At 38.6% G+C, this 16555-nt stretch overlaps 1 long non-coding RNA gene across 1 annotated transcript; it reads right to left on the reverse strand.

Moving 5' to 3' along the window:
• Window positions 1–2012: 2012 nt before the first annotated feature.
• On the reverse strand, window positions 2013–13351 carry LOC115836638. Its single transcript, XR_004031641.1, has 3 exons — window positions 13339–13351; window positions 13212–13214; window positions 2013–2162 (listed from the first exon to the last, which is right to left on the reverse strand). It is a non-coding gene; the product is annotated as an uncharacterized LOC115836638 (long non-coding RNA).
• Window positions 13352–16555: the final 3204 nt, after the last annotated feature.

A 16555-nucleotide genomic window follows, 5' to 3' on the forward strand; every position in this document is an offset into this window, starting at 1 on the left:
TTCACATAAAGAATGAACAATTTTATAGTACAAGTATGCCCCAAATCATGCATAGGGCAGATTTATATTAAAAATTATTCATTGTTTATCTGAAATTCAAATTTAACTGGGTGTCCCACATTTTATTTGTTAAATTTGACAGCCCTACATACTACTTCATGGATGGAAAGCCTGCTTCTGGAACATTCACTTACTTGCCATTTGTTTCCAGTCCTTGAGCCAACAAGACAAGCTACCACATTTTCAATGCTACACAGCCTATTTTTCCTCTTCAGGTTCGAGTTCCTCCAGTTTAATTTGTGGACACTGTTAACAATTATAGATGGATGATGATTGCTACAGCAAGTTTGCTTTGGGTAACCACCATGACATCCATATAGCTTTTATAAAATGCTACACAATCAATAAAAAGAAATTAGAACCATCAATTCTAAGTGTAAAGATGTAATCAGCTTGCAGGGGCATTTTTAATTCCTTATTTCAATATTGTGACCAGCATTAGAATATAAAATGAGCACGAAAGGAATTTTTAAGCTTTTAACCATCACTAAATTAATTATTTTTTATAAAAATATAATATATCCCTCCATGGATAATGCTGTTATTATGAGACTTTGTAATCTGCTACTTCAATCTGATCTCTTATTCTCCCCAGACCACTGCTCCTTCATCTGTAAAATGAGGGAGAGAGAAGACACAATTCAGGGCCCCTGTCAGGATTCTGGAGTTTGCCGCAGGCTTAGTCTGCCTTCTTCTCTGTCTATTCCCTTTTGTCTTCCCTCAGAGGTGACCCCACCTCCCAGCAAAGTTCCTCTTCCCTAGGGTGGGAGAAGGCCTTTTCAAGCATAACAGAAACCACAGAAGAAACTTATTAAATTTGACTGTGCACATCAAAAGACTCCATGAATAAAATTAGAAGGCAAATGACAAACTGGAAAAAAATATCTGCATTGTAAAATATAGAAAATTTTTAACATGCCAAAACAACTTGGATAAAGGACATAATTTACATATGTATGCACACACACACACATGCACACACACACACACGCACACACACACAGAAATAATAAACATGAAAATATGTTTCATCTATTGGTAATTAAAAAACGTGAATTGAAGAAAGGACCATTTGCCTATCAAATTGACAAAATTCTTTTAAGAAAACATCTCAATGTTAGAAAAGTGTACTCTTATATACTGCTGCTGTGTAAGGTGATACAATCATTTTAGAAACCAATTTAGTAATTCATATCAAAGGTCTTAAAATATACAAATGTTTTGATTCATCAATTACACTTCCAGGAATTATGTTTGAAGATTCGGCTAAGACCTCATTCGCTATATCATTGGCAACAGAAATAATTTGGAAACAACCTGAATTCATGTTTGATTCAATGAAGTATAATACAACCATATGGTGGAATACTATGCAGCTATTAAAAACTATGTGACACAATGAGATATCATCTAACACCAGTCAGAATGGCTATTATTAAAAAGAAAACCTAACAGGTGCTGATGAAGTTGTGGAGAAAAAGGAATGCTTATACACTGTTGGTGGCAGTGTAAATTAGTTCAGCCATTGTGGAAGATAGTGTGGCAATTCCTCACAGAACCTAAAGACAGAAATACCATTCCACCCAGCAATCCCATTACTGGGTATATGCCCAAAGGAATATAAATCATTCTATTATAAAGATACATGCATGCATAGGTTCACTGCAGCACTATTACAATAGCAAAGACATGGAATCAACCTAAATGTCCACTAGTGACAGACTGGATAAAGAAAATGTGGTATATATACACCATGAAATACTATGCAGCCATAAAAAATAATGAGATCATGTCTTTTGCAGGGACACAGATGGAGCTGGAGGCCATTATCCTTAGAAAACTAACACAGGAGAGGAAAACCAAATATTGCATATTCTCACTTATAAGTGAGAGCTAAATGAAAACCAAATATTGCATATTCTCACTTATAAGTGAGAGCTAAATGATGAGAACACATGGACACACAGGGGGAACAACACACGGGGGGCCTTTCAGAGGGTGGAGGGTGAGAGAAGGGAAAGTATCAGGCAAAATAACTAATGGGTCCTAGGCTTAATACCTGCGTGATGACATAATCGGTACAACAAACCCCCGTGACACAACTTTAACAGAAACCACAAACATGCACTTGGACCCTTTAACTTAAAAAAGTTTTTTAAAAAGCATGTGATAAAAGAGTACTTTATGACATGAAATATTTTCATAGTATATTAGAACATTTCAAAGCATCCCACCAGCAGTATGATCCCATTGTTCTAAAAGAAAATATGTATTCATAACACATAACTCTAGATAAAAGAATAGAGGAATATACAAAATAATCATGATAAAAGTTAAGTATTGCTAGGCAGTGGAATTATGAGCTTTTTCCCCCTACTTTCCAAGTTTTCCACAAGAAGCTGTACTACTTTTTATGTTAAGAAAAATAAATAACAAATACTGTATTTCCTAATTCATTTATCTTGTCTTAAAACCTGCCCTCTGTTGGGCTGCGGTTGGTTAATCTAATAAACCATGCCTGTTAACATACTGGTTTTTAAAATAATGCTTTAACCTAGTGAACTACTTTCTAATGCTTCTTTGCAAAAAGCAGAAATCTCAGTTCGAACTAGATTAAGCCAAAAGAGGAATTATAAAAAGTAAGGTCACATAAGAATATTGAAGATCTTACAATAAATAATGTGACTGGGGTCACAGGGAATGAAAGTTTCCAAAAGAAGAGCAAGTTCCAGAAAAAGAGAAAGCTTGTTAGGAAAAATATAATAGATACTCACCGCACCAGTTAAAGCACAGGTTTCATTAGCAGGGCACTGAATAGTTTGTCTGGTGAACTTCTAGTCTTAGACTGGTTCCCAAATAGACTCTGAGGTGGAAAGTTCAGTGTTTTCAGGAGCACTGTACTCTCCACCTCACCCGCAAGGAGGTGAATAAGCTGCTTCAGCTGTAAGGAGGTAAATAAGCTGCTTCACCTGTAAGGAGGTAAATAAGCTGCTTCACCTGTAAGGAGGTAAATAAGCTGCTTCACCTGTAAGGAGGTAAATAAGCTGCTTCACCTGTAAGGAGTTCAATAAGGCAGGAGGGGGCAGAAGGAGAAGCTGATTGCAAAGCAGTTGCAGCTGAGACGCCAGCCCATCTACAGGAGGCTCTGGGTTGGGATGGCCCTGCAGAAGTTGCTCCAAATTGAAGCAAGCAGGTAGATGTTTGTACAGCCACATTAGCCAAGAGGAGGCATAAGCTTGGGTGAGGCAGTTACCTGCAGCCGAGGTAAATCACAGTGAAGGACACAGCTGTGAGCCTGGGTATCCCACCCTTTTAGCAGTCACGGAAGTGCCAGCCCTGAAGAGGGAACTGGGTTGGGGCACCGCAGTGTGTCAATATAGTAGAGCAGAAGTGATCTCACTCCCACCTCCTTTCCAAAAGCATAGTAATGAGAAACTTAAAATATTTCAAAGGTATAGCAGTGCTCAAAAATAAAATAAGTTTATCTGTGACCCAGAAAAGAAAATCTAGAGGCAAGCAATAGCGGAAAACAAAGACCTACCTACTGGGCTTGGGGATCAAAAAGAGGCAATGCGGCCGGGCGCGGTGGCTCACGCCTGTAATCCGTAATCCCAGCACTTTGGGAGGCCGAGGCGGGCGGATCACGAGGTCAGGAGATTGAGACCATCCTGGATGACACAGTGAAACCCCGTCTTTACTAAAAATATAAAAAATTAGCCAGGCGTGGTGGCGGGCACCTGTGGTCCCAGCTACTCGGGAGGCTGAGGCAGGAGAATGGCGTGAACTCGGGAGGTGGAGGTTGCTGTGAGCTGAGATCGTGCCACTGCACTCCAGCCTGGGCGACAGAGCGAGACTCCGTCTAAAAAAAAAAAACCAGCAATGCTGGCTATAGCCATGGGGCTAGGGAGAAGTATACGTGGAGCCAGGAGATGGTGGCTCCTAGTACCGCCATGCCCATTGGTAAAATATCAATAGAAGACTTAGCCACTTGATGCGTTCAGGACAACTAAAGGCTCACATGTAATAGAAATGGGAGTTTGGGTCACCCACCAGGTAAAAAAAATCACAACTTGCTGGCTGAGAGCAAAGGGAACATAGCATAAATGATAGAAAAAAGGGGTAATGAATACCAACTATTCTTCCAGCCAGTTGCATAAATGAGGACTGTAGCAGCTATATGTTATATATTTTCTTCCTTACTTCTTAATCCATACATTTTTCCATCCACTTTTTCCCCATTTTATATAAGGTATGTTGATGTGATTAACTTTATAATATAGTCCTTGAGATATAGGATATCTAGCTGGGATTCTAACCAAATTAAAATAGATAGATCATCACTCAGAACCAGTGATGAGAGTGCATCCTGAAGAAGGAGGATGATGAATGCAGTTCTGCAAGCTGGATCTAAAGCGGTTGGGGGAAAAGCCAACATCCCGCAGAGGTAGAGGCATTGACTGCTAGGATGCTAAGTTTGCCTGTGCTGGGGAGAAAATGTGTTTCCATTGGACCGAGTCAACTGTGAAACCTTAGGCAGGGACATGTTATTGTTGTGGAAAATATAAATATGGGTAGAAGTATGTAAATAAATGCTAACCACTTAACATTCCATCTGACAGATAAATCACAATTTACAATGTGAAACTGTACAATATGGTCGCCACCATTTTAGGTTGGCATTTAAGTTCTTTCCAGTTCTTGCCATTACAAATTATGTAGTGACAACACTTTCCATGTTTTGTCATTTTTTAACAGATTTATAGAATTGAGATCCGAGGACTAGTTTCTAATCTTCTCAGCCTTCCTCTCTGCAGATGAGTTCCTTTTTTCTTTCTGGCAGAGCAGCCAATGAAAATCCCCAGGGTCAGGAAACCATCTGATAATGGCACTTCAGTGCCTCAGTCTCAACACTTGTTCATTGGAGACTTCCCCGATTCTCCATGCTAAAATCTTCATACTCAAAAGAGGGAAGGAGAGAAGGAAGGAGCTTCTGCCCACAGGGGCTATTACTCTTAATCACTCATTCAACAAACTTTTATGGGAAACTATTGAACATTGTGCTAACAGTGTCTCTTCTACCACAAAATAAAATATTAGCTTTCTCCTAGAAAGTATACAACATTTCATGATATACCTTTTGTGTATTAACATCAGTCCTCACTCCATATTCCTTTCTTTTTTTTTTTTTTTGCCTCTTTTTTCACCTATTTCAAATTTCTTTAACCATACTGCACTGTGGCATACCTTAAATTCTTTCTAAGACAAAGAGGCGAAAAAGCAAATTAAGATTATACCTGTACACTGGGTGCAGTGGCTCATGCCTATAATCCCGGCTACCCAGCCTATGCAACAGAGTGAGACCCTGTCTCTTTAAAAATAAAATAAGAGGGAATATTTGTATACCTATGACTGTGTTAAAGTGATACCAAACTTAGAGTGATTTAAGCAACAAAGACATCTAATTATTTCAAGTCCAGCGAAATCTGAAGGCAGGTAGCTCAAGAATTGGTCCAGCAACTTATGATGTCATCCAGGACCTAGGCTCTTTCCATCTTTTTGCTCTGATATGCTCAGCACATTGGGTTTTCATCCTTTGGCTGATTGTCATAGGAAGTAAGATCACTGCAACAACTCCAAATACCATGTCCTCACACTACAGGGCACGGAACAGGAAGAGAAAAAAATGTCTTCCTCATATAAATCTAACAGGGAGAAAGGTCTTCCCCAAAAACACCCTGGAAGAATTCTTTTTACATCTCATTGGTCAAAACTGAGTCATATAAATATGATTCACTGTTGAGAAAAGAAGAATCTGTCATTTTCAGCTTCACTTAAGAGGTGTGTTTTCCAGAAGGGAAGAGGTAGTAGAAAATGTTTACTGAGTAGACAACCAAACATCTGTTATGGATACAGGATAGATGGATGGGGTTGGGGTGGGTAGATGGGTGAATACATACATACATACCTATATATAGATAAAGTCTTTTTCTAAAACTCTAAGACCCAAATTTCTACCTTCGAGATTTCTATCAACTATGTATCTCACGGCTCATAACATTCACAGGCATTCTGCCTCACCCACTCCCTTCTCTCTCACACACAGGAAGCTTCAAACTTCCTGCAATATATTTCCTAATATTTTTATTTCAACATTGTCATTGATGCAATACATAATTGTTCTTTGTTGGGTATGGTTGACACTCCCCAGACATATTTACAAAATCTCATTCCTTGGTAATACACCCTTTGTTAAATAACTACCAAATTGTCTGGAAGTCTAATGAGTCACCATGAATAAGTTGCTATATGTAATTCAGTAAGAAAAAAAATCCAATAAGAACCTTCATATTTAAACAGAATTATAAAATACCTATTTATTAATATATAATACTCTACCATCTGCTAACCACTTTCATATTCATTCTCCTATTTAATCTCCACAATGACCCTGTTCAGTTAGCACCATTATTAGCATTTTACAGATGAAGAAATAACTACTTATTAAAATTAAGTGATCTTGGCCAGTCACAAATAACAAAGGACAGATCAAGACTTTAACCCACTTGTCCAGAGACATTATACCAATTACTTTTTGGTTCTACATTAAGTAGGAAAGAATCCAGTGATTTCTCATATTTTGCTATATGCCTGCATTTTTAAGAATTACGAGACTTTAGGCAGATCACTTAAAGTCTCTGTGGTCTTTAGTATTTTGTTCTGTAAAATTAGGGATGTAAACAGGTTAAAGGTACCTAGCCACTAGGATAGCAACCAGAAGACAAGGATCTTCAACAAATCTCTGAGCCTTACCCGAACAATGTTGGAACAATTACCACTGCCACGATTCCTTTTCTTCCAACCCCTACACCCAACATGGTTTTACTCATTCATACACTCATTCAGAACATATTTATGAAGCACCTGCCATGGGCCAAGAATTTTCAGGGGAAAAGGTAAAGAAACAGGAATGGAGTTCTTCCCTTATGTCTAAGACTTCACTGTCAATAACTTCACCCCTGCCCAATTTCATGGAAAGATTAAAAGTAGTAGATTTCTGAGGATTCTTTGTGTCCTAAAAGGCCAGGAATCTATGACTTCAGACATGATAAATCAAATTAAGAGAGTGATCGTAGGAAAGACAGACCTATAGAGAGAGAAATAATCAGGGAAAGGGAGAGACCAAAGCCAAAAGTAACAGCTCACTCTGTTTTCCATTAACACTTCCTCAGATAACACAGAGCATTTTGAACAGGGTCCAGGTAGAGCCAGCACTTTCACAGACCCAAAAGTGGCCCCATCCTGTCAGCCACAAGTCCCCACTGGCCCATTGTGCCTTGCTCACTACATTAATTCCAGAACCTTATGATCTGGTCACAGCTTGGATTACGGGACCTGCCTAGGACCTTGGGGGCAGCCCTGCACCAAGGCTTTGAAATCCCAGATTTCCCAGTGGCAAAGATGGGTGGTGATGAATGTTTATGACTCCAAAGGACCACTGTGAAGATTAATGACTTGTGTTTTGCAAAGTGTTTTTAAATCCCCAGATGAGAGCTGCTCATACAGCTGGCTTCTGCATGATTAGCATTTGCTTGCTTTAAATTGGTTACTACTGCCATATTTCAAGACCCAAAAAAAGACCCAGATTAAAGGCAATGCCCAGGAGCCCACTGATGGCTTTTAGATTGTACTTCCCCAGAGGCTGATGAGCTGACAGAGATAGAACACTCCTATTCAGCACCACCTTTTGAGAGATACATTGCATCTTTACTTTCAGATGTGGGATCAAGAGCATAAAAGTCACATTTGAACTAACATCTGATGTCTCCCTTGATACCATGCTGCAGACTGCCACCACACTGTTAGGTTTTTGGAACATTTCCAGACTAATAGCAAAATGATTTCTTATGGGGCCATCAGAGGTCCCATCAGAGGGGGAAAGACGGAGTAGAGATTTATCTTCCTATTTAGAAAAATAATTAGTAAATAAGTTTGAGTGATAATCACAGAAAATCCAAACTGGTTTAAAATATGTGGCTTCTAACAATCTATACATTGATTAGAAACTGTATTTAGAATCGGATTATCCTTAAAAAAAGAAAAAGAAAAAAACTGGAGCAAAGCCTAGTTTGGGAATTCTATATTGTTGTCTACTTCAAGACTGATTTTTTTGACTGGTTGGCAATTTGAGTGACTTACACTTTAAACGACTAAAATAAATTACAGGTAGGATGCAGTGGTTCACACCTGTAAACCCAAAATTTGGGAGGCTGAGGCGAGAGGATCCCTTGAGTCTGGGAGTTTGAGACCAGCCTGGGCAACATAGTGAAACGCAACCTCTACAAAAAAATTTAAAAATTAGCCAGTCATGGTTGTCCATACCTGTAGTCCCAGCTACTCAGGAGATTGAGGAGCGGGGGATTAACTGAGCCCAGGAGGTCAAGGCTGCAGTGAGCAATGATCATGCCACTGCACTCCAGTCTGGCCAACAGAGCATGACCCTGTCTCAAAAAAAAAAAAAAAAGACTTTTTTTTAATGTTTAAATAAAGCAAATAAAGAATAATTAAAATAAATTGACATTGATTCAATGAAAATTACTATATTGTTTTTCCCCGTGAAGCATTTTCCCTGCCCTTTCAAGTTTTTTTTAAGAATACCAAAAGTATCAAAATGAGCAAGAGGTTATAATTTATAATTATATGACCCATGCACAACACTAAAAGGTTTCCACAGTACCACTAGGATAGATTTGGAAGCCATCCTTGAAGTAGTTACAAGTGCACTGAAAATCTGTAATTGAAAAGTTCTAATGGTTCTAGAATCAGAGTTTTCACAAGTAAACCCTTGCCCTATAGATAAATTAGATTTTAAATGAATAGTAATAATACATGAAGTAGTCACATGAATATTATCAAACACTATTGACTATACACATCAAATGTAGAAGTAAATGAGGAAAAATGGTGACTTCATCAAAGCTTATTTTGAATTTCAATTTTCTTCATATTTGGTTAAGGTGTAAGTGGCCTGAGGAATAACAATAAGTTCTACAGCCTTAGGCTTCCAGGCCATTCTCAGGACTTCTCCTTGAGTCTGTATTGAGAAAGAAAAAGACAAACTCATGAAGGTCACCCTCTGGCAATGTCTCCCTATCTTCTTAAATCAATTTCACCAGTGACTAGAAGTAATATTGAATGGCTTGGTCTTAATAAGAAATTCAAAGAATATTATTCTTTTGATTAACTAAAAAGGAACAAGGGATTTTCTGCCATAGTAATATTCACCATGCAACATCTAGAAGCAGCCACATTCACCAAGACACAGAAGCCTGGAGGATGAGGGTCAAGGCTGCACCTGTTGCAATGTCTACTTGACTTCCTACTCCCATTTAGGGTACTGGCCCATAAAATGGGTAGTTGCTATGGGACTGACAGATAGGAGCAGAGTAATCCAGGAGGTACACAGATAGTCTTAACTAAGAATGTGACTATTAGGAGCCTAGTGGTAGGGCTTGAATACCTAAAAATCAAGTTGCTACTATGCTAGATGCCCTCGGAAATGGTCAAGTCAACTATAATAACAATTGGAGCGTCTACCATCTGACAGACTCTTTGCAAACACCATTAATACAACAACTCCACAAGATCAGAATGATTGTTCACATCTTGCAAATTAGAAAACTGAAGGCGAAGAAATTAAGTCATTTACCAAGTACATGTAGTTAGTACAGTGCAGAAAAAGCATAATCCAAATAGGCCAGTCTGACATCCAAGTCCATGTACCAGACATCCTCACAAACCCACTTACCTGAAGCGTAGAACTGCAAACATATCTTTATGCATCCATGCGAACTTTTTATACACTTGGATCTGTTTTATGTGTACAGTCTTTAGAAACAAAAACACAGAAATCATCTAAGATGGTGGTCATATTTTACATAGTACATATCAAGACATTATCTGAGAAATTATTTTGTGTCACTTTCTGGATGTAATATCCAATCTGTATGATATAATGTAGATTACACCACAATGGAATTTTTGATGGTGTTCATAGAACAACAAGAAGGAAATTTCAAATCATTCCAGAAAATAAAGGATAGATAAATAAATATGAGACAGAGTCCCTACTTATAAGATACTTTCACACAGAGGGAGCAAGGCATAAAAAAATTAAATTAAAAAAATACTAAATAGCATATAAGTCAGCTAGCTTTCAACTGCACTTAACATAAGAGCCAATTAAATGTAGCAATTAACATAAGAGCCAATTAAACTAAGGTGTTGCATTTCCAATTCTAGCAACATGGATGACTAAGTACTATGGCTAACACTACCATTGTAAACAATAGACAATACTGAATAAAATATTTTTAGTCTTCTAAATGACAAACTGAGTATTCCAGTTAGTAATAAATATTTAGAGCGAAAACACTGGGTGGAAATGGTGCCCAGACAGGAAGAACACAGAAGCTGCCTTTCACCTTGAGGGATTCACTGAACTGTATGAAGCTGAGCCATGAGAGTTTCAAGGCCTCACAGGCTGATTTGGCTTGGCTTTGTGTCCCCAAGCAAATCTCATGTCAAATTGGAGGAGGGGTCTGGTGGGAAGTGATTGAATCATGGGGGTGGATTTCCCCTTTGCTGTTCTTGTGATAGTGAGTTCGTCCTCACAAGATCTGATGGTTTAAAAGTGTGTGACACTTTCCCCTTGTTCTCTGTCTCTCTCCTGCCACCATATGAAGAAAGTCCTTGCTTCCCCTTCACCTTCCACCATGATTGTAAGTTTTCTGAGGCCTCCCAGTCATGCTTTCTGTAAACCTGTGGAACTGCGAGTCAATTAAACCTCTTGTCTTCATAAATTACCCAGTCTCCAGTAATTCTTCATAGCAGTGTGAGAATGGACTAACACACAGGTCATAGGGTATAGAAGTCAAAACCATCCCAAGAGGTGAGGCACATAGAAGACGGTCCCACACAGAGCAGGAACTGCCTATCCCCAAAGAAACTACACCCTCAAAATTCATGTGGAGTAGAAAAACAAAACCAGATCTCCAAAAGGGAAATGTCAATTCTGGTGTTAAATATCAACCCTAAGAATTTTTGTATCTACCAGTTGGCCCTCATAGCAGCCCAAATTCCTACCTAAAAAATTCAACTTCACTCAGAATTTAAAATAGCCCCAGGCTGGTGATACCTGCAGTTACCTGATACAAGGGCAAATCCTCCGTGATGTAAGCTACCTTCAGCCTAAACTAAAAGGAATGATCACAGATAAGTTCAAAAAAATATGAGTTCATAATACAAACAAAAGAGACACAGAACACATGGGAACAACATATGCTAGAGGCAGAAATAGCAGTTGGCAGAATCAGATCTGTAAGACTTCAGCTATTAGAATACTCTGATACATCTTGCTATAAGTATAATACAACATAGTATAATATAACATAAAGAATAAATGAAGGCATTGAAAATATGAGTAAAGAGCACCACACTATAAAAATCTCCAAGTAGATTTGAAAAAACTGTATCATAGTTGACAAAATAATTAGTGAACTAGAAGATGAATCTGAAAAAAATTATCCAGAATAGAAAACAGAGTCAAAGAGATGAAAAATATGAAATACAATTGAGTCATGGAAGAAAGAATGAAAGGGACTAAAAATAAACCTCTAATAGGAGGATTTTTTTAAGTGAGAGGAGAGAGAGTGGAGGCAATGTTTGAAGATATAATAGCTAAGAATTTTCCAGAACTGATAAAAAGAAACCAATCCACAGACTCGAGAATTCCAATGAATTTCAAACAAGATATATAAAACACAGCTAAACAAATTATATTGAAACTGTAGAACAGAAAAGAAAAAGAAAAGCTTTTTTTAAAAACACCCTAATGAAAGGCAGAGGAATGGCAATTGGACTGTGAGCTGACTGCTCAACAGCAATAATGTGGACAAGAAGATAATGGATTGATAACCAGAGTGGCAAATGCATGTGTAAATCTAAACAAATGCAGACTATAAACACAATAATAAAAAGGGCTTACGTGGTAAAGAAAAACAGCAATGATATCAAATAAGTTAAGGAGACAGAAAGCAGTGAAATGTTCTAACATCATTATATTGTCTAAAGGAAAGTGAAGATATTGTCTAATTTTAGACTTAGGTGACTTAAATATACATATTTATGTTATGGGTTGAATTGTGTCCACCAAAAAGATATGTTCAAGTCCTAACTCCCAATACCCATGAATGTGACCTTATTTGGAAATAGGGTCTTTGCAGATGTTGAGACAAGGTCATACTGAGTTACAGTGGGCTCTAATCCAGTGACTGGTATCTTTAAAAGAAGAGAGAAATTTGGACACATGGACAGGGAGAGAATGTCATTTGGTGATGGAGGCAGAGATTGGAGTGATATATCTACAAGTCAACTCTTTTTATTACGAGTCTAGCAAAACCTTGATTCCAAAACTTGTCGAGGGCAGAAGGACAAAAGAAATTACGGCCCAGTATTTCTCAGGGACACAGATGCAAATATCCTGAGGAAAATATTGGTGAACAATAGAACAATGCATAAAAGAGAAAATATATTACAAACAAGTTGGTTTTACCCCAGGAATGAAAACTTAGTCTAATATTAGAAAATCAGAAAATATAGTTTACCACATTAAAAATTAATGGAAAGAATTATACAATTACCTCAACAGATGCAGAAAAAGTATTTGATAAATCTCATAATAGCAACTTTTAGCAAACTAGAACTTCTTAACCTAGTAGAGAATATCTATAAAAATTTGACCCCAACAATCCCAGTACTTGGTATATACCCAAAGGAATATAAATCATTCTATTACAAAGATAATGCACACATATGTTCATTCCAGCACTATTTACACTAACAAAGACATGGAATCTACCCAAATGCCCAACAACGATAGACTGAATAAAGAAAATGTGGTACACATATACCATGGAATATTATGCAGCCATAAAAAGGAATGAGATCATGTCCTTTGCAAGGACATGGATAGAGGTGGAAGCCATTATCCTCAGCAAACTAATGCAGGAACAAAAAACCAAACACCACGTTTTCTCACTTGTAAGTGGGAGCTGAACGATGAGAACACATGGACACAGGGAGGGGAACAACACACACTGGGACCTGTGGGGGATGAGGTAAAGGGAGGGAGAGCATTAGGAAAAATAGTTAATGTATGCTGGGCTTAATACCTAGGTGATGGGTTGATGGGTGCAGCAAACCACCATGGCACATGTTTACCTATGTAACAAACCTGCACATCCTGCACATGTACCCAAGAACTTAAAAATAAAAATAAAGAATATCTATAAAAACCTATAGCAAACTTTACACTTAATGATAAAACACTGAAAGTGGCCGAGCATAGTGGCTCATGCCTGTAATCCCAGCACTTTGGGAGGCTGAGGTGGGCAGATCACTTGAGGTCAGGAGTTTGAGACCAGCCTGGCCAACATGGTGAAACCCTGTCTCTACTAAAAATACAAAAATTAGCTAGGCGTGGTGGCATGTGGCTGTAGTCCCAGCTACTCAGGAGGCTGAGACATGAGAATCACTTGAACCCAGGAGGCACAGGTTGCAGTGAACCAAGATTATGCCACTGCATTCCAGACTAGGTGACAGGGCAAGACTGTCTAAAAAAAAGAAAAAAGAACACCAAAAGCATTCATTTTAAGATTAGGAACAAGACAAGAGTGCCTGTTCTTCCACTCTTATTCAACATTGGTTGGGTATCCTAACCAGTGTAGTAATGCAAGAAAAAAAAATAAAGAATCAAAAGGAAGAAACAAACAGTCATGTTTACAGATGATGTAATTGTCCATGTAAAAGATTAAATAATAACCTATAAAAGAGTTAATAAAAGAGTTAATAATAAGAGAGTTTAGCAAAGTTGAACAATACGAAATCAAGGTATAAAAATCTATTGCATTTCCATTCACTATCAACAAAAAGGAAATATTTAATGAATACATACCATATATAATAGCACCAAAACGTATAAAGTCCCTAATAATAAACCTATTAGAAGATGAGCAATACCTTTCTGATAAAATTATAAAACTTCATTTTTAAAAAAAGGCTAAATATCATATTGACAGATTAGAAAATTCAGTATCATAAAAATGTTAATTATCAGGCCAGGCATGGTGGTACGCTTGTAATCCCAGCACCTTGGGAGGCCAAGGCGGGTGGATCACGAGGTCAAGAGTTCAAGACCAGCCTGACCAACACGGTGAAACCCTGTCTCTACTAAGAATACAAAAATTAGCCAGGCGTGGTGGCGCACACCTGTAATCCCAGCTACTAGGGAGGCTGAGGCAGGAGAATCACTTGAACCCAGGAGGCGGAGGTTGCAGTGAGCCGAGATTGCACTCCAGCCTGGGGGACAGAGTGAGACCCTGTCTCAAAAAAAATAAAAAAAAAAAAGTTAATTCTCATCACACCAATCCGGGGTTTGAATGTAACGCTAATCAAATTCCCAAAAGATACTCTTTTTCAGATCTTGACAACATGATTCTAAAAAAAATATGGAAGAGCAAAGGGCTAAGAATAGCCAAGAAAGCAATAAAGAAGAACAAGTTGGAGGTGAAGGGGCTTATCTTACCAGATATCAAAAATTATTACAAGGCTTTAAGATACTGGTATTGGTGAAGGGATAGGCAGTTCTCACACATATGGAAACCTGATATGATGGAGCTGGTATGATAGATCACTGAAGAGGACAGACACCAATAAATACTCCTAGGATAATTGGTTAACTGTATTAAAAAAAATAAAAGCTGCACACAGTAGTGTGCACCTGTAGTCACAGCTACTCAGGAGACGGAGGCAGGAAGATCATTTGAGTCCAGGAGTTCAAAGGCAGCCTGGGCAATGTAACAAGACCTCGCCTCAAATAATAATCATAGTAATAATAATAAATTGGACCTCTTTCCTCACACCAATTCCAGGTGGATTATAGATTTAACTGTGAAAGGCAAAATTATAAAACTGTTAGAAGGTAATGTGTACTCAAAGTAAGGATTTATTTAACAAGACAGAAAAAGCAGAAGCCATAAAAGAAAATAATAAATCTCAGTAACTTAAAATTAAGAAATTCTATTCAACAAAGGCACAATAAGATGAGTCAAAAATTAAGTCTTCACTGAAAGATCTTTGTAGGTCATATAATTATTAAAGAATTCACATCTAAAATATATAAAGAACTTCTAAAAATAAATAAGTAAAATTCATGGAATCCAATAGAAAAAAAAAATAGGAAACAACAGGCAAAAAAATTAAGTATTTCAGAGAAGGAAGCCAAATAGCTAATGAACATACAAAAATATAATCATATAAATACAAATTAAAATCTCAGTGAAATATTTCACAACAACATATTGTCAAAAATTTTAAAGTCAGACAGCAAGGATTCTCAAGGATGTAGAACAAGAGAACACTTATTTCCACGGAAAGAAGATAAATAAATATAAGCATTTTGGGAATCACTTCATCCTTAGCAGGGTTGAAAAGTACCTTCCTGCAGCCCAGCAATTCCATCTTTAGAGAAGGCTTCCTTGCTCTGAACCAGAGTTGACTGGGCCAGGGGGTGACAGGCTCCAGGGCTATCACTGCCCAGGCCCTGCCTAGTCACCCCAAGGGCCATAGGGAATCAGTATCTCCACACCCCGTAACCCATTTGCAGCACACCAATGTGCAAAGCACATCACTTGAGAAATGCTGCCCTAGAAAAACACTCTCACATGTTCACCATAGGAAATAAGAGACTGCCGGTCACAGTTGTGCAAGCCTGTCATCCCAGCACTTTGGGAGACCAAGATGGGAGGATCGCTTCAGCTCAGCAGTTTGAGATCAGTACAGGTAACGTGGCGAAACCCATCTCTACAAAAAATATAAAAATTAGCTGGGCACAGTGGTGTATGCCTGTAGTCCCAGCTGCCTGGAAGGCTGAGGTGGGAGGATCGCTTGAACCCGGCAAGTAGAGGCTGCAATGAACCGAGATCACATGGATAACCAGACCCTGGAAAGAAAAGAGGGAGAGAGAGAGAGAGAGAGAGAGAGAAGGAAGGGAGGAAAAGAGAAAGAAAGAGAGAGAGAAAGAAAGAGAGAGAGAGAGGAAGGAAGGGAAAGAAAGAAAGAGGCCGGGCGCGGTGGCTCACGCTTGTAATCCCAGCACTTTGGGAGGCCGAGGCGGGCGGATCACGAGGTCAGGAGATCGAGACCACGGTGAAACCCTGTCTCTACTAAAAATACAAAAAAAAAAAAAATTAGCCGGGCGTGGTGGCGGGCGCCTGTAGTCCCAGCTACTCGGAGAGGCTGAGGCAGGAGAATGGCGTGAACCCGGGAGGCGGAGCTTGCAGTGAGCCGAGATTGCGCCACCGCACTCCAGCCTGGGCGACGGAGTCTCTCAAAAAAAAAAAAGAAAAGAAAGAGAGAGAGAGGGAGGGAGGGAGGGAGG

Source organism: Nomascus leucogenys, chromosome 9 (assembly GCF_006542625.1).
Source record: "Nomascus leucogenys isolate Asia chromosome 9, Asia_NLE_v1, whole genome shotgun sequence".
NCBI lineage: Eukaryota > Metazoa > Chordata > Mammalia > Primates > Hylobatidae > Nomascus > Nomascus leucogenys.